This window comes from Bubalus bubalis, chromosome 20, assembly GCF_019923935.1.
Source record: "Bubalus bubalis isolate 160015118507 breed Murrah chromosome 20, NDDB_SH_1, whole genome shotgun sequence".
Classification (NCBI taxonomy): Eukaryota; Metazoa; Chordata; class Mammalia; order Artiodactyla; family Bovidae; genus Bubalus; species Bubalus bubalis.
Genome location: NC_059176.1, coordinates 46,375,959 through 46,394,278, shown reverse-complemented (window position 1 = coordinate 46,394,278; position 18,320 = coordinate 46,375,959). Strand labels below are relative to the sequence as shown.

At 43.6% G+C, this 18,320-nt stretch overlaps 2 long non-coding RNA genes across 2 annotated transcripts; both read right to left on the bottom strand.

Moving 5' to 3' along the window:
* Positions 1–2,428: 2,428 nt before the first annotated feature.
* On the bottom strand, positions 2,429–2,938 carry LOC123330881. The gene is made up of 2 exons (XR_006547154.2): positions 2,857–2,938; positions 2,429–2,694 (listed from the first exon to the last, which is right to left on the bottom strand). It is a non-coding gene; the product is annotated as an uncharacterized LOC123330881 (long non-coding RNA).
* A 4,143-nt stretch (positions 2,939–7,081) lies between these two features.
* LOC123330837 lies at positions 7,082–13,992 on the bottom strand. Its single transcript, XR_006547036.1, has 3 exons — positions 13,882–13,992; positions 13,184–13,473; positions 7,082–7,373 (listed from the first exon to the last, which is right to left on the bottom strand). It is a non-coding gene; the product is annotated as an uncharacterized LOC123330837 (long non-coding RNA).
* Positions 13,993–18,320: the final 4,328 nt, after the last annotated feature.

Here is an 18,320-nt window from a genome sequence, read left to right as displayed (position 1 = left end):
AAGCAATCCAATAAATATCTAAGAGACTTTGTAGGAGGAAGGGCTGGAGTGATAGGAACTCACTGATCACGTCTCACCTCCAAATCCAAGCCCCCACTCATCTGCAGTCTTTTCCAGCTTGCAGAGGGTGCCCCGATTCCATGGCTCACGACTCACATCTCTCTGACCTTTGCTTCATCCTCACATCTTCAGACTCCCCTTCTTCTCTGATTCACTTACAAGGGCCCTCCCCAGGGAATCCAGGTTAATCTCTGCATCTCTGGATTCATTTCCCTAATCACATACGCAGTCTTCTGTGTGACACAAGAAAATGTGTTCACAGGTTCCGGGAATGGGGATGTGGACAACGTTGGGGTTCATTACTCTGTCTCCCACAGGGGCCAGGAGAGAGGCTTCTGCACACCAATCCCTGTGACCTTCGGAAGTAGGGGTAGTTCACCTGTTGAGTGTCCTTGTGATGACGCCACTGTGTGAGGTGCAGTCACATCACAGAGACACCGGGTGTCCTCTTGGGCTTTAGCAAAGGTGACAGAGAGGTGGAATGTGGAGAGTAGGCTCAGGATGGAGCATAGAAACAAGGATGGTGAGAGGGCATCCATCCCAAGGTAAGAAGTTTCCATGACCCATTGTGCTGGGAAAGTCCATCTTTAGCCCTGAACCCTAGGGCAGTCAAAAAGTGAAAATGTGTGTTGCTCAGTCAAGCCCGACTCTTTGTGACCCCATGGACCGTAGCCCAGCAGGCTCCTCTGTCCATGGGATTTCCCAGGCAAGAATACTGGAGCGGGTAGCCATGCCCTCCTCCAGGGAATCTTCCCGATCCAGGGATCAAACTTGGGTCTCACTCATTGCAGGTGGATTCTTTACCATCTGAGCCACCAGGGAAACCTAAGCGGAGTCAAGGTAAGTAGCAAATGGAAGGAAGGAGACAGGAGGAACGGCTAGAGCAGGTATAGGTGGAGGCAATGCTTAGAAGAACCTCACTAGCATCCTAGTTCTGTCCTAGGAATATTGTTATGGCCAGAGTCCTCCCTGCACCCCTTGCCCCGGATGTCATCTCATAGAGAACCCACCGGGACAGGAGCCAGTTGGCAATACTTACCCACTGAGGTTTTATTATTGGTGACTTAGCAGCCAGGGCTTCTGTTCTAGAACACCTGCCAAGTTGGCCAGCAAGAGAGGTTTTGTGCACATGCTGGGCCAGAAAAAGCAGCCTCTGTGTGCTCACGTGGCTTGTGTCTGACAGGTTTAAGAAGCAGCAGAAGTTAATTATCTGAACCTTAATTTCCCAAGTGGAGTCCTAAAGGCACAGAGACAGGAGTTAGCAGTTCCTGTGCAACCTCTGGAGAGAGAAGTCTGTGTTGTCCCCGCACCAGGCACGTCCTGGCCTCCATCTTCCACGTCCCACCGCCATTTCATCCACATCAAGCCTTCCAGGCCCCTGGCTGAGAGGGCATGAAACAGATGCAGGCACAAAAATATGTACCATGACAAAGGTGTCACCTTCTGTCCTGGCACATCTCTGACTTCCTGGAAGACAGGGGTTCCCAGCCTCTAGGACCTGATGCCTGATGATCTGAGGTGGAGCTGATGTAATAAAAATAGTAATAAAGTGCACAATAAGTGTAATGGGCTTAAATCATCCTGAAACCATCCCCCGACCCCCAATCCATGGAAAAATTGTCTTCCACGGAACTGGTCCCTGGTGCCAAAAAGGTTGGGGAAAACTGCTCTAAGACATGTTTTCTTTTTTCCTTCATAAGAGGCTCTCCAAATACTTCTGTCATCTTTGAAAGTGAAAGTGATAGTCACTCAGTTGTGTCCAACTCTATGCAACCCAGTGGACTGTATAGCCCACCAGGCTCCTCTGTTCATGGAATTCTCCAGGCAAGAGTACTGGAGTGGGTTACCATTCCCTTCTCCAGGGGGTCTTCCTGACTCAGGGATTGAACCCAGGTCTCCTGCACTGGAGGAGGACTCCTTACCATCTGAGCCACCTGGGAAGCCCATAGCTCTAGGAAAGTGCATGTTAATATTGATGGCTCTACGATAGATATTTTTGAAAAAAAAATCTCTCCCCCAAAAGAAGCCAAATTGCTTCATTTAAGATGATTTTCCATATTTCCTCCAAGTTTCCATAACTCACTTCCATGCGTCTTGAGAAGAAAATTGTTTTCCAGGATGAAGTCTCAACAAGCACCTCCCCTCTGAAACAGCTCCTGAGGCTGTCAGTGTGGCGACTCCGTGAGGATTCTTGTTTTTTTTTTTTTTTTTTTTACGAAGATTAATGTCACTGGAAGAGATAGAGCTCACTCCTCCGGGGACCACTTCTACACAGTGCTGCCTGCTTCCTCTCCTTCCCAGGGAAGACAAATGATGAACTGCAAAGAACATCTCCTCTTTTGCCACTGGCGCGGGGGTGGGGGTGGGGGGCTAGTTCTGAAAGTCAGCCTAAATGGATTATTTTCCAATTTAACTGGTGTGGTTTGGTATGTTTGTTTTTCCGCTGTTTCCCAGGCGCCTTGCCGGAGATTTTCGTCCCCAGCGTGTTTTGTTTTATATGAACTTTTGTCAGTAAGTGGTGAAGACTGTCAGAGATCAGGATAGGGAATAAACGGGCTGGCCGGGGACCATGGGGGTAGTAAGCTGGGGCTGCAGAAGCTGGCTTATGCTGCCCTGAAGATATGAAAGGTGAACCTGCAAATCAAAAGGAAATAGCATCCTAAGTAGAATCAAAACCTCACGTGATTAGACGTGAACTCATTAGAGACTTCCCTGGTGGTGCTCTTAAGGTTAGAGACTTTGCTTTCTAATCAGGGAACCAAGATCTCACATACCTCAAAGCAACTAAACCCTTACCGCTACTATTGGGCCCACGTGCAGCAACTGAAGAGACTTTGCCCTGCAGCGCAAGATCCCACATGATGCAGCTGAAGACCTGACGCGGCCAAACAAATAAATTAATTAAATAAATAATATTTTTAAAAGAAGGTACTTTTACATTGCATTACAGACAGAATCTTCGGCCCCCAAAATCTAATAAAATAAACAAAAACTTTGAAAAAGAGAAGTTAAATAGTTAAACACCACCAAGATGTAATAATAAGATTCTTTACAATTCGTGAGTCTATTGAGCTTGAACCTAATCTGTAAGTTACCATGTGCACCCAAGAAAAGTATGAAAAATAACCTTCTTTCGATCAAAATAGAACAGAAAGAGACTAGGCAGCTGAGGAATGTACACACGGCGTAGTAGGAACAGAAAACTGCAGGTGTGTGTACCTACTCAGTAGTATAGCCAAATTGTGTAGGATGCCTGCCCTAACCCGGGTACTGTGGTGAGCCCTGGAAGTGCAGCAGAAAACAAAACTGACCACATGTTCGTGGAAATTAAACAATATACACTTGAACAGCCAGTGGGTCAAAGAAAAAAATTTTAAATATCTTGAAAGAAACAAAAATGGAAACACAATATATCAAAACTTAATGGATGCCGCAAAAGCAGTTCTAACAGGGAAGTTGAAAGTGATGAAGGCCTATATTTAGAAAGAAAAAACTTCACCCATACACAACCTAACTATTCCTCAAGGAACCATAAAAAGAACAAACTAATCCCAAAATAAGTAGAAAGAAGGAAATAACAAATATAAGAGCAGAAATAAATTAAATAGAGACCAGAATAACAAGAGAAAAAATCAACAAAACTATAAGAGCTGTTTTTTTAAAAAGACAAACAAAATTAATAAACCCTTTAGGTAGAACAACTGAGGGAAAAAAGAGAGAACACTCAGACACATAAAATCAGAAATGAAAGAGGCAACATTATAACTGATATAACAGAAATTCAAAGAAGAGACTATTATGAAAAATTATATACCAACGAATTGGATATTCTAGAAAAATGGATACATTCTTAGAAACGTACAACCTACCAAGACTGAATCATGAAAAAATAGAAAATTGAAATGGATCAATAAAGACTGAAAAGATAGAGACAGTAATCAAAAACTTCCCAACAAAGAAAATTTCGGAACCAGATGGCTTCATTGGTGAATTGGACCACACATTTAAACACCAATCCTTCTCAAACTCTTCCACAATATTGAGGAGGAGGATCTACTTTCAAACTCATTTTATGAGGCCAGAATTACCCTGATACCAAAGTCAGATAAGGATATTACCAAAAAAAAAGTACAGTTCGGTATCTCTGGTGAATATAAATGCAAAAATTCTCAACAAAATGAGAACAAACGAAATGTGTTAAATGACATTAAAATGATAATACACCATGTTCAAGAGGGATTTATCCTTGGGATACAAGGATAGTTCAACATACATGAATCAATAAATGGGATAGGCCACATTAATAAAATGAAAGACAAAAGATCATGTTATCACCTAAATAGGTGCAGAAAAAGCATTTGCTAAAATTCTTCATCTTTTCACAATGAAAACTCTCAACAAATGAGTATAGAAGGAACAGGCGTTAGCATCATAAAGGGAATACATGACAAACCCAGTGTCATAATGATTACTTTTGGAAGGTGGGATTGAAAATGTCTTTTTATTTTATTGTTTATGCTATTATCTATTTCCCAGTTTTCCTTCTTTCTAACTCTACTATTTAAGAATCAAAAAAGAAACAAATGTTATTTCAGAAAGCATTGGCCTGAACCACCCAAGTTCCAAGTATGAACTTGATTTGCACCACCTTGCTTTGAACAAGAGCAGCTGAAAAATTCTAGCAGATTCAGGAGTAATAGATTTAGGAGAGTGTTCCATTTTGAGGGAGGAATTGGAGTGAGTGAGAAAGGTGCCCCATTTGGTATGTTTGCCCTATGCCAGGCACCAATCAGTCTCTGGTTGGTGGCCATGAAGGGTTTTGCAGAGAAATTATTAAATGAGTCCCCGTGGACTGTAGCCTACCAGGCTCCTCCACCCATGGGATTTTCCAGGCAAGAGTATTGCAGTGGGTTGCCATTTCCTTCTCCAGGGGATCTTCCTGATCCAGGAATCGAACTCAGGTCTCCTGCACTGCAGGCAGATGCTTTACTTTCTGAGCCACCATATTTGTCCCATTAAATAAGACAGGAATTTGTAAAGAAAAGGATTTGAGAAATGAGGAGGAATGTGTGTGTGCTATGCTCAGTCATGTCTCTCTGTGAACCCATGGACTGTAGCCCACCTGGCTCCTCTGCCCATGGGATTTCCCAGGCAAGAATACTGGAGCAGGGTATCATTTCCTCCTCCAGAGAATCTTTCCAACACAGGGATCGAACTTGCATCTCTTGTGTCTCTTCGCACTGGCAGGCAGATTCTTGATCACTAGTGCCACCTGGGAAGCCCCTGAGGAGGAAAAATGGACACTAGTAAAAATGCCTCCTAAATCTGCCATGAAAACGGTTCAATGTCAAGGTCAGAAGAAGTATGTGAAACATTCAGGGCTGAGGACCACATCCTAGGACAAGAGGAGTGAACTTCATCAGACACAGGGATTCTTCATCACTAAGAACAGTTTTGAGCCCCTTGCAAAGAGGATTTTTTTGTTGCTGTTCATGGGGTGGAGAATAGAATACTCTGGTTGTATTGAACATTTAGAAAGTTCATCTTACTTTAATTGTTAATTACCTCAAGGCATGCATCTCAAAACCTCCAATAATAATACAAACAAAACTCATGGTTTTCATTCAAGGTGAGGGGTAAACAAAGAAAAGATAAATATTTGAGCACTTCATAAGAAGAAATTTGCAAAAAAATGAAGGAAATTAAAGGAAAGGAAAAGGAATGGAGGAAGGAAGGAAGAAAAGAAGAAAAAAGGAGGGGTAGATACGGAAATGAGAAGAAAAATCATGCTTTTTTTTTTTTTTTTTAGATTTATTTTTTATCTGGACCATTTTTTAAAGTCATTATTGAATATGTTACAATATTACTTTCATTTTATGCTTTGTTTTTTTTTTTGGCCACAAGGCATGTAGAAATGTTAGCTCCTCGACCAGGGACCAAACCCAAAACCCCTGCATTGAAAGGTGAAGTCTTAACCATTGGACTGCTAGGGAAGTTACCAATCAACCTTTTAAAAAGCCATTGGAGAATGCAGAAAGCAATGTGTTTAGAGTCAGTGAATGGGCTATGGCCTTAGCCTTGGTCCTTGTGTGACCTTAACCCATCTGGAGCCCCATTTCCTCTTCTCCTACAAAACAGATAGGGTGGCAGGTGGGCTTTACAGGTTGTGGGGGAAGGTTTTAGAATAAATTGGCAGAGTAACACTGACATATATACACTAGCATATGTAAAATAGATAGCTAGTGGGAAGTTCAGAGAGGGCAATGGCAACCCACTCCAGTACTCTTGCCCGGAAAATCCCATGGATGGAGGAGCCTGGTGGGCTGCAGTCCATGGGGTCGCTAAGAGTCGGACACAACTGAGCGACTTCACTTTCACTTTTCACTTTCATGCATTGGAGAAGGAAATGGCAACCGACTCCAGTGTTCTTGCTTGGAGAATCCCAGGGACCGGGGAGCCTGGTGGGCTGCCGTCTATGGGGTCACACAGAGTCGGACACGACTGAAGCGACTGAGCAGCAGCAGCAGCAGGGAAGTTACTATATAACACAGGGAGCTCAGCTCAGTGCTCTGTGATGACCTGGGGGGGTGGGTAAGATGTGGGGGTGAGATGGAGGCTCAAAAAGGAGGGGATATATGTATACTTATGGCCGATTCATGTTGTTGTATAGAAGAAACTAACACATTGTAAAGCAATTATCCAATGTAAAAAGTAATAAAATAAAAAATATTTAAAAAATAGAATACATTGCAACAGGATTTAACCAGTAATGATCACCCGTTATTTCTGTCCCACGGCAAGCAGTGCCATTTCATACACATGCTTTCATTTGAACAAGGGCGGACTTGGTGGAAAAAATTATACCATAATCTTCATCTCATAACCGTCTTTGGGTGGTGTCACATCCAGAGAAAAATAGAATTTTAAGTTTAGGGAGTGATCATACATGCCAAACACTGCCGAGAGGGCTGGAAATTGTGGCTTTAGTGACAACAATGACATTGATGACTCTGGCAGTCATTGCTTTAGCCGGTGGCTGGAGCAGAAGATGCCTTTAAGTGGACTCAGAAATTAGAGGGATATTTGGAAATGAAAAAGTGAAGACGGGGGCGGGGATTCACACTTGGAAGCAGGTAAAATTTATGAAGCACAACTCTGTGTGTTGGCGTGGAAGAAACAAGGTCATCTGGAGGTGACTGCAGCTTCCTTTATTTGTCTTCAGGTACGAGAGACTTGCACACCATTGTGGACCACAGAGATGACAGTAGACAGGAAGAAACTAAAGGTCAGAAACATGGGACAGCATGGAGTTCCTGGAAATAGAGAAGCAGCGGGGATAAAAGTCAGGGATGGAAGGGGAAGTATCAGTTATAGCTGAGCAAGAAAGGAAGAGTGAATATAAAGGAGAAAAGAAGACAGGAGGTGGTGGGTTGAAGTGGGATCCTGCCAATGGCCTCCCAAGTGGAAGATGAAGCCATCGGCTGAGAGTGCACACACAAGGAGGAAATTTAGAGCTGGGAGGGGAGGGCCTGTAGTAGCTTTTGATGGCGATGGGAGCAAGGAGGTGACCAGGTTTGCATAAATATCTTACAAATGTCTTACAAAGATATCTGCAGTTTTCAGTGATTTTTCTCCACTGCTGCTTGGCTACTCCTGTGTAGGGTCAGAAAGTGGATGATTAAAATAATTCAAGACTGAGCAAGATAGGATGATAACTAATGAGAACCTGCTGTATAGCTCAGGAATTCCTCATAATGCTTTGTGGTGATCTAAATGGGAAGGGAATTCAAAAAGGGGGCTGGGGGGAGGGATATATATATAAACATATAGCTGATTCACTTCACTGGACTGTGCTCAGTCGTGTCCGACTCTTTGCAACCCCATGCTCTGGCCCACCAGGCTTCTCTCTCCATGGAATTTCCCATGCAAGACTATTGGAGTGAGTTGCCATTTCCTTCTCCAAGGGATCTTCCTGACCCAGGGATTGAACCCACATCTCCTGTGGCTCCTGCATTGTGGGCTGATTCTTTACCTGCTGAACCATTGGGGAAGCCTGTAAAGGAACTTTAGCCTAATTTTTATAAAGACTGAATAAGACAGGATGGATTTTGTAGAAGGACATAGGACAGTGAGGGTTTGGGCGATGATGTTTTCTCAGGTTCAGGCTGGATGAGGCTGGATGAGGCCAGGAGGGATGTGATAACTGGGGGAGGTGAGGAGAAGTGGACAAAGGATGCTAATCCTTCTAGAGTGGGAGCTGCTCTTCCATCCTGAGTGTGAATCCAAGCTTTGGTTAAGGCCAAGGGTGAAGTAAGCATTTGGCAAGGGAGCTGAAATTTTATGAGCGTGTATCTTCACAATGGCTGGAGTTCTAGAGGAGACGATGAATAGGATTGGAAGGCTCCGTAGTGAAAAGCCAAGGAAAGAAGCATGGTGAAGCAGGAGAAAGAGGAGGGAAAAGATGAGCTGAGAGGCCCACATGTTGAATGGTGCCAGGAAAGCGTGGAATTAGCAAGCCTCCTGGTATGAAAAGACTAATGATTCAAATTGCATTTGGGAAGGAACTGAGCTGTTGTGAATCACTGTTCAGGTGCCCAAAAAGTATTTATTAAGCTGAATTTTCCCATCTGGGCTTTTAGAATATCCTCTTACCTAGTTAAAAAAAGAATCTCGGGGCTTTCCTGGTAGCTCAGTGGTAAAGAATCCGCCTGCCAGTACAGGAGACTCGGGTTTAATCCCTGGGTCAGGAAGATCCCCTGGAGGAGGGCATAGCTACCCACTCCAGTATTCTTGCTTGGAGAATTCCATAGAGAGAGGAGCCTGGCAGGCTACAGTCCATGCAGTCGCAGAGAGTCGGACACAGCTGAGGGACTAACACTTTCACTTTTCTTTCACATGTTTCGGGGAGACAGAGATATCAACCACCCAGATCTCTCAACCCAAGGCACATTATGACGTTTAACTATTTTGAAGGAAAAACTCTAAAGTGAGCCACTAAATGCTATGAACAACTAAAATGCATTTTAATGAGCAACAGAAAGCTTATAATATCCCACGGCTCTAGCCAGCAATATGTCCCTTTCCTTGCCAGTAATATTTTCAATGGGGAAAGTATCTACAAGTATTTCTCGCTGCCTTTAGTGTTATTAAAAGTACCAGTGTAACCTAGCAACCGCCAGGATACAGATATTAAACAGGCACATTATAATATATTTCAGTACTTTGCCATCCATTCAGTGTACATGTCTACATTCTAATAATTACCCATTTCTTATTTATAAAAATAATTTTATGTCATTTTTACCACTGTCTTTTTAAGTACCCCTTCCTTTTACTTTCCTCTCTGCTCAGTGTTTTGACTGATCTATTCAGAGGGTAAGGTGAGGGGAAGAAAAATCAGTTAAAGAAAAAAGAAGTAAAAAACAGAGTGTCCTGATGGGCAGGGCAGGTGGCATGAAAGTATTGTTGGACCAGGTCTAATGATATGAGTTGGACTTCCTCATTTTAAACCTGGACAGGCTGCTTTAGCAGCAATAAAAGGGTGCTATTTTGGTAGAAAATCCACTGGATCATTTCACAAAGAGTCACACAGGCCCTGGTGATAAATATCTTTATTGTTGTTTTCTTTGTAGTTTAGTCACTAAGAAGTGTCCAAATGTTTTGCAACCCCATGGATTGTAGAATGGCCAGATCCTCTGTCCATTGGATTTCCCAGGCAAGAATACTGGATTGAGTTGCCATTTCCTTCTCCAGGGGATCTTCCTGATCCAGGGATAGAACCCATGTCTCCTGCATTGGCAGGTGGATTTTTTAATCACTGAGCCACCAGAGAAGCTGATAAATGTCTTAGATTAATGTATATTTCAGTCTGGGGATCTTCCATTTGACTGAACCGTAAGGCAATGAGCAATAGAATCCTAGAGCTGAGGATTAAAAAAGTCTTGAAAGTTGTCTCTGCCACACTCCCACATGTCTTTGACAAGCACCCACCCATCCTGATGCAATACTTTGGAAACACAGATCTCACTGGCAGGGTTTGATACCACTTAAAAAAAAAGACTGGGATCTAGACTAAAGGTAGATGAGGAGCATCTGAAGTCCTTTATTTTTTGTGAAGCTTGGCTATGAATGGAAGCAAGGGCACTGGGCATTCATTCAAGGCATAGAGGAAATCAAACCAGATCCTTCTAACTTCCCACTCCCTGTAGCTGATATCTGTGGACTTCTGACATGAACAGCCAATTCATTGGAAAAGACCCTGATGCTGGGAAAGATTGAGGGCAGGAGGAAAAAGGGGCGACAGAGGATGAGATGAATGGATGGCATCATGGACTCAGTGGACATGAATCTGAGCAAGCTCCAGAAGATAGTGAAGGACAGTGAGGCCTGTGCTGCAGTTCATGGGGTTGCAAAGAGTCGGACAAGCCTTAGCAACTGAACAACAGCAACAATGGTAAATGAAGATGGAAAGGCTGATGGTCTTAGGGAAATGTGCAAAAGAGGGTGCAAAGCCTGGAGGCTGCAAAGCTGGAGAGAATGTAGTCAGTGAAGTTCACATAGGTCAAAAAGATTAAGAAAATCTCCTCCTAGGGATTAAAATGCTAGGAAAGCAACGTGTTAGAACTAACCAATGAATTCAGCAAATTGGCAGGATACAAAATCAATATAAAAAATCTGGTGCATCCTTATACACTAATAAACTATCAGAAAGAGAAATTAAGAAAATAATCCTGTTTACAATTATATAAAAAATAACAAAATACCTAGGAATAAATTTAACCAAAGAGGTGAAAGACCTGTACACTGAAAACTATAAAAAGATTCCTGAAAGAAATTGAAGAAGACACAAATAGATATTCCAAGCTCATGGATTGGAAGAAGTAATATTGTTAAAATGTCCATACTATTCAGAGCAATCTGTAAACTCAATGCAATCCCTGTCAAAATGCCAATGGCATTTTTCACAGAAATAGAACAAACAATCCTAAAATTTGTATGTGAAGTCTCTCAGTCATGTCTGACTCTTTGCGACCCCATGGGCTGTAGCCCACCAGGCTCCTCGGTCCATGAGATTTTCCAGGCAAGAATAATGGAGTGGGTTGCCATTTCCTTCTCCAGGAGATCTTCCCCACCCAGGGACTGAACCCGGGTCTCCCGCATTGTAGACAGATGTTTTACCATTGAGCCACCAGGGAACTCAAAAAGTGAAAGTCACTCAGTCCTGTCTGTCTAGCCCATGGAATTCTCCAGGCCAGAATACTGGAGTGGGTAGCCTTTCCCTTCTCCAGGGGATTTTCCCAAACCAGGGATCAAACTCAGTCTCCTGCTTTGCAGGAGGATTCTTTACCAGCTGAGCCACAAGGGAAGCCAAATTTTGTATAGAACCATGAAAATACTCCAAATACACAAAGAGATTTTTGAGGAAAAAAAAACTGGAGCCATCACAATTTCTGATTTCAAGCGATATTACAAAATAATGGTAATCAAAACATCAAAACAGTATGGTACTGATATAAAAAGAAAAGATCAATAGAACAGAATAGCAGCCCCAGAAATAAAATCACACTTATTTTAAAAAGGAAAGAGACATAAAATAATTGGAGATGGAGGTATATTTCTAAAAATGTTTTTTCAATTTAAAACTTTGATTAAACTATTCCTCTCTGCCAAGCACTGTCCTAGGCACTAGTGTCAAAACACAATTCCTTGTGTCTAGCAGCAAAAAAGAAGTCCAGAAATGGAAAATCACAGTTTCCATAAATAAATAAAGATAAACAGACCAATGAAAGCAAGAGACCAAGAGGATGGAGATGCTTCATTCTTGCCTTGGGATGATTCCAAAGAAAAGTGGCATTTAATCGTGATAAGAAGGAAAGATGGTTGAAGTTACTATAAGTAGGTAGTGGTGGTTCTGGTTTAGTCACCAACTCATGTCCAACTCTTATGACCTCACAGACTATAGCCCGCCAGGCTCCTCTGTGCATGGAATTTTCCAGGCAAGAATATGGAGTGTGTTGCCATTTCCTTCTCCAGGGAATCTTCCCGACCCAGGGATCAAACCTGGGTCTCCTGCATTGCAGGCAGATTCTTTACCCACTGAGCCACCAGGGAAGCCCAAGTAGGTAGTAAGTATTTTCTAACCCACATTTTTTTCTTCATTTGTAATTAAGAAGGATAAAACTATGGGACCACATGTAAAGTTAAATAAGAACTGAGAGAATGAGAGGGTGAGTACAGTAATCAGGAAATTTGCTTATTCTTTTTGACTTACATGAACTTTATTGACTACATTTCCTCCAACTTTTCAGCCTCCAGGCTTTGCACCCTGTTTTGCATATTTCCCTAAGACCATCTTCTGTATCAGAATAGAGTACCTTGCCCCATTCTAGAAACCTTATTTTAAGGGCATATACTGATAATGATAGATGCCAGAAGAAGGTGAGTAGATGGCAGAGAGTATCTGAGGGCATGTCATACAAGGAATATCTCAAAAGGTGTTGGTGCATTCAGGCTGAAGCAAAGGGGATGGAGGTAGTCCTTGATCATGGCTGAGTACAGATAGAGACCCATCCCACAAACGGTTGGAAAAGACCCTGATGCTGGGAAATATTGAAGGCAATAGGAGAAGGGGGTGGCAGAGGATGAGATGGTTGGATAGCATCACTGACTCAATGGACATGAGTTTGAGCAAACTCCAGGAGACAGTGGACAGAGGAGCCTGGCATGTTGCAGTCCATGGAGTTGCAGAGTCAGACACAACTTAGCAACTGAACAACAACAGATAGGAACCCTTTCTACAAACCATCCAGTGATATATTAGTGGGAAAATGGCAGCATCAGTTTCCTACATCCACTTTTCTTGCTTCCCGTCCCCTTGCATCATGTTTGGAAGAACAAATGGGACTGTTTCCTGAAAAAAAAAAAAAAAAAAAAGGGCTGCCTGCCAAGCTTAGCACCATCTGTCATATGTCCCATGATCAATCCCACTCTGCTGAGGGCATTGCCTCACGTCCTGGTTAGTAAATGTTGTCTGAATCACTAGGATAAATGGGATGGGAGAGTCAGAGGGAGATAGGACCAAGCGGGTATTCACCAGGGATAAAGATGGGGTAGAAATTCATACCAGACACAACGGAAGTCATCATCGTCCGGGGGAGTGGTGTATAGAAAGATTTCACATCTGCTGAAGTAAAACAAAGGTCCATCAACAGAGAAAGAAAGGGACTTCCCTGGTGGTCCAGCGGTTAAGAATCCACCTTGCAATGCAGGGGACACAGGTTCAATCCTTGGTCAGGGAACTAAGATCCCACATACTGCAAAGAAACTAAGCATGCTCGCAGCAACTACTGATTCCACGTGCTCTGAAGCCTGCACACTCTGGAGCCCAGGCACCACAACTAGAGAGCGGGTGTGCTGTAAAAAAAACAAACAAAGAAATAAATATTTTAAAAAATAAAACAGAGAAAGTTAGTGATGAGGCAGAATCAGGGCTCTCGAGCGTGACAGTAACAGTATCGGGATGGATGAAAGTTGGCACAGACAGAATTCAGGAAGATGGTGGAATCATAGTCGCAAACGCCTGAGGCTGTGTTCAGCTTCTCTTCTTAAACCTGCAATGCCTCAGCTTTTGTAAAAGAGCCAGAGGCAGGACAAATAGTGTCCACTTGAGAAACCAGGCATCCTTCTCCATGACGGTCCCATTACCCCCACCCCCCACCCCCCCACCTCCCCCCACACACCCTCAGCTTCTCCCAACAATATCTTACAGAAATGACACAGACAATATGTGTGAATATGAGCCCTCCTGCCACACTTTCTTACTATTGTGGCTGTCACCAGTAGTTGCAGACAGATGAGGGGAGCGAACGCAGCAAGAGTTTTTACAAACAGTTGAGGGAGCAGGGTCCTCTGAAGTGCTTAATTGCCTTGCTGCTCACACGTCTGGTTAGCAAGGGAGCGCTTTTTAATCCTTTCTTATTGGGAGCGCCACCTAGTGACCCTGCTGGGTAAAAATCCTCCTTGGCTGTCAGGCATCATCTGGTCACCTGAGGAGTCCAGTTGGTGGTTAAAAGCTGGTGCTGGTGACTGCTGACCTCACACAGACAGCTCAGCTTCACTTTTTCATTTCTATTTTTATCAGTGCAAGAGAAAAAATAGCATCATTGATGTTTTATAATTGGAAACATGACCTATATATTCTTGGCCGCCCCAATCTTTCCTAGAAGCGGAGGGGGGTAGGGGGAATAAAATTCAATTTCAGAAACAAAGCTTTCTTAATCTGTGTACTGTGCATTAATGCCTCCAGGTTAATTAAGGACAATGAAATGTGGTTGACTGAAAATAATGTGCAAACGAGACAGGGAACTTAGATTCCAGAAGCACAAAGCTTCCAAGAGGAAATTGAAGAATAGGATACATGCCTACAGCAGTCACAGGAGTTTTCAATAGCTGAATCTACTTAACTTGTAATTAAAATCTTCTGAACACAGCCTTCGGAAGGGGATGTTTCTGTGGGGCTTGGGAAGCCAGTCCAGTCATTCAATTCTGGCCCTTGAGAAATGAAGGTGCTAGTCACCACTGGAGGCTGAGCACTGAAGAATTGATACTTTCAAACTGTGGTGCTGGAGAAGACTCTCTTTTGTGTCCCTTGAACAGCAAGGAGATCAAACCAATCAATCCTAGGGAAATCAACCCTGAATATTCATTGGAAGGACTGATGCTGAAGCTGAAGCTCCAATACTTTGACTACATGATGTGAAGAGCTGACTCGTTAGAGAAGACCCTGATTCTGGGAAAGACTGAGGGCAGGAGGGGAAGAAGGTGACAGAGGATGAGGTGGTTAGATAGCATCACCAACTGAATTTGAGCAAACTCCAGGAGAAAGTGGAGGACAGAGGAGCCTGGCATGCTGCAGTCCACGGGACTGCAAAGAGTCAGACACGACTTAGTGACTGAACACCAACCTGAACACCACCTGCTTCAGAGGACCATGAGCAGGTGACTTAGTATGCCACTGGACTCAAGAAAAGCACAGTTCCCAGATAAGTGAGACTCTTAGACTCTTTTTCCTCCCCACCTTCCCCCCGTTCCTGTTATTGTTGTTTAGTTGCTCAGTCATGTCCGACTCTTTGCAACCCCATGGACTGCAGCATGCCAGGCTTCCCTGTCCTTCACTATCTCCTGGAGTTTGCTCAGACTCATGTCCGTTGAGTCAGTGATGCCATTCAAACATCCCATCCCTTGCTGCTTCTTTCTCCTTCTGCCTTCAATATTTCCCAGCATTAGGGTCTTTTCCAATGAGTTGGCTCTTTGCATCAGGTGGCCGAAGTAGTGGAGCTTCAGCTTCAACATCAGTTCTTCCAGTGGATCCTATTTTCCTATTTTGATGCTATTGTCTGTCTCAAAGGTCCAGTGTGGACTCTCAGTGCTACCCAGCCCCTGAGCCAATGAGACTCTGGTCTGGCAGCCACACATCGGATTTGATCCAGCCCAGATCCCAGGATCCCTTGAATGACTCCCAGTGCTAGGAATTCATCAAGCTGAAACTTTCCTCTGGGATCCCTTATGGGCTTGGGTAGGATTCAGCCTGCTTCCAGACATTCTCCCTGGTCAAACAGGAGTCAGTCCAGACCATTCAGAGGCAGGATCCCCTCACAGTTCCTGCTGGTCCCAGTCTAAAAAAGACACTGAGACCAGACCTTGTCGTCATGGATACCATGCTATGAAGCCTCATGGAGATAGCCCGCTAAACTCTCATGGCAACAGCTTTCTTCTATCACCTGTTGCTTTAAAATCCTTAGGGGTTCTTCTTCCCACTCTATGTCTTACTAACTTGATAACCTCAGATATGTCACTTTCTTGGTTTGCTTCCTCTGCAGTGACGTAGACATAATGACTTCTGTGTCTGTCTCTGCAATCCTCCACTCTCAGAGGCTGTTCCAGAACCTTAGGAGTGCCTTTCTTTAGCCCCTCAAGCAATATGTGGAATCTAGAAAAATGGAACAGACAGACGATCTTATTTGCAAAGCAGAAATAGAGACACAGGCGTGGAGAACAAATGTGTGGATACCAAAGAGGGAAAGGAGGGGTGGGATGAGTTGGGAGATTGGGATTGACAGGTAAACACTCTTGATACAATGTATAAAACAGATCCCTTGGACTAGGAAATGACAACCCACTCCAGTATTCTTGCCCGGAAAATTCCATGGACAGAAGAGCCTTGCAGGCTACAGTCCATGCTGTCGCAAAGAGTTGAACATGACTGAGCACACCGACACATAAAATAGATAACTAATGAGAATCTATGATACAGCACAGGAAACTCAATTTAATGTGCGGTGGTGACCTGAATGGGAAGGAAATCCAAAAAAGAGGGGGTATGTGTGTATATATGACTGGTTCATTTTGCTGTACAGTAGAAACTAGCACAACATTGTAAAGCACCATACTTCAATAGCAATTAATTAAAAAAAGAAAAGGCAATCTTACCACCATGGTAAGTAACCACCTACAAAGTAACTGAGGAACGAAGAGACACAAATGAGTGACTTGGAATGAGAGTTGTTACTTTTTGCCCGATAGGTTTTCATTCCTGTATTCTGATCACAGAACGTTTTTAACTTGGGCAATTTTCTCCCTAACTTCCTCCCCACCAAGTGCCCTACCGTCCCCTCCCCAGCCCATAGGGAAGGACATGAATAGGCTAAGCATGCACTGGGTCCCTCCACAACGTGACCCAAGATGAGCCACTTTGGGACATTTATGAATACGAGATAATTAGCTAATAACTGTTCTTTTTACCTGTGGATTGAGAATTCTAAGGATGATAGACACACCACTGTTGATGATCATTTTTTCTCAGCCACATAGACAAAGATGAGTGAAAATGAGGCTCTGCTCAGACAAAAGCAAGCAGAAAGGAGGTGGAAAATGATTCTTGATCATCTCTCTTTGTTTTCTTAGGTGATTTCCCAATAAACCCTCTTTCCACCACCAACACCCTTGTAGGTGGGGGAGGGCGAAGCCAAATTGAAAGTCTTTATTGTGTTTGAATCTGAAAGTGTCCTGACTTCCTGCTCACTCTTGATCTCTCTGTGCCTGAAACCCAGCTCCCATCTCATTTCAGTGCCTTGATTCCCTTCATGGCACGAAGCTGCCATTGCATGGACTTTCTGCCAACCTGATGTCCCTGTGGTCCTTCCAAGTCTTTTAAGTATCTTTCAGTTCAGTTCAGTTCAGTTCAGTCGCTCAGTCGTGTCCGACTCTTTGCGACCCCGTGAATTGCAGCACACCAGGCCTCCCTGTCCATCACCAACTCCCAGAGTTCACTCAGACTCATGCCCATCAAGTCAGTGATGCCTTCCAGCCATCTCATCCTCTGTCGTCCCCTTCTCCTCCTGCCCCCAATCCCTCCCAGCATCAGAGTCTTTTCCAATGAGTCAACTCTTCGCATGAGGTGGCCAAAGTACTGGAGTTTCAGGTTTAGCATCAGTCCTTCCAAAGAAATCCCAAGGCTGATCTCCTTCAGAATGGACTGGTTGGATCTCCTTGCAGTCCAAAGGACTCTCAGAAGTCTTCTCCAACACCACAGTTCAAAAGCATCAATTCTTCGGCACTCAGCTTTCTTCACAGTCCAACTCTCACATCCATACATGACCACAGGAAAAACCATAGCCTTGACTAGATGGACCTTTGTTGGCAAAGTAATGTCTCTGCTTTTGAATATGCTATCTAGGTTGGTCATAACTTTCCTTCCAAGGAGTAAGCGTCTTTTAATTTCATGGCTGCAGTATCTTTAGCCCTTGTTATTACTGTTGTTGTTCAATCACTAAGTTGTGTCCGACTCTTTGCGACCTCATGAACTGCTGTATGCTAGGTTCCTCTGTCCACCACTAACTTGTGGAGTCTGCTCAGATTCATGTCCATTGAGTTGCGGATGCTCTCTAACCATCTCATCCTCTGCCACTCCTTTCTCCTTTTGCCTTCAATCTTTTTCAGGATCAGAGTCTTTTCCAATGAGTCAGCTCTTCGCATCAGGTGGTCAAAGTATTGGAGCTTCAGCTTCAGCATCAGTCCTTCCAATGAGTATTCAGGGTTGATTTCCCTTAGAATTGATTGGTTTGATCTCCTTGCAGTTCATGGGACTCTCAAGAGTCTTCTTCAGCACCACAATTCGAAAACATCAATTCTTCAGCACTCAGCCCTTGTGACAAACACACTCACACTCCCAAGAAATATAATCCAGGAGCTGTATTCAATTG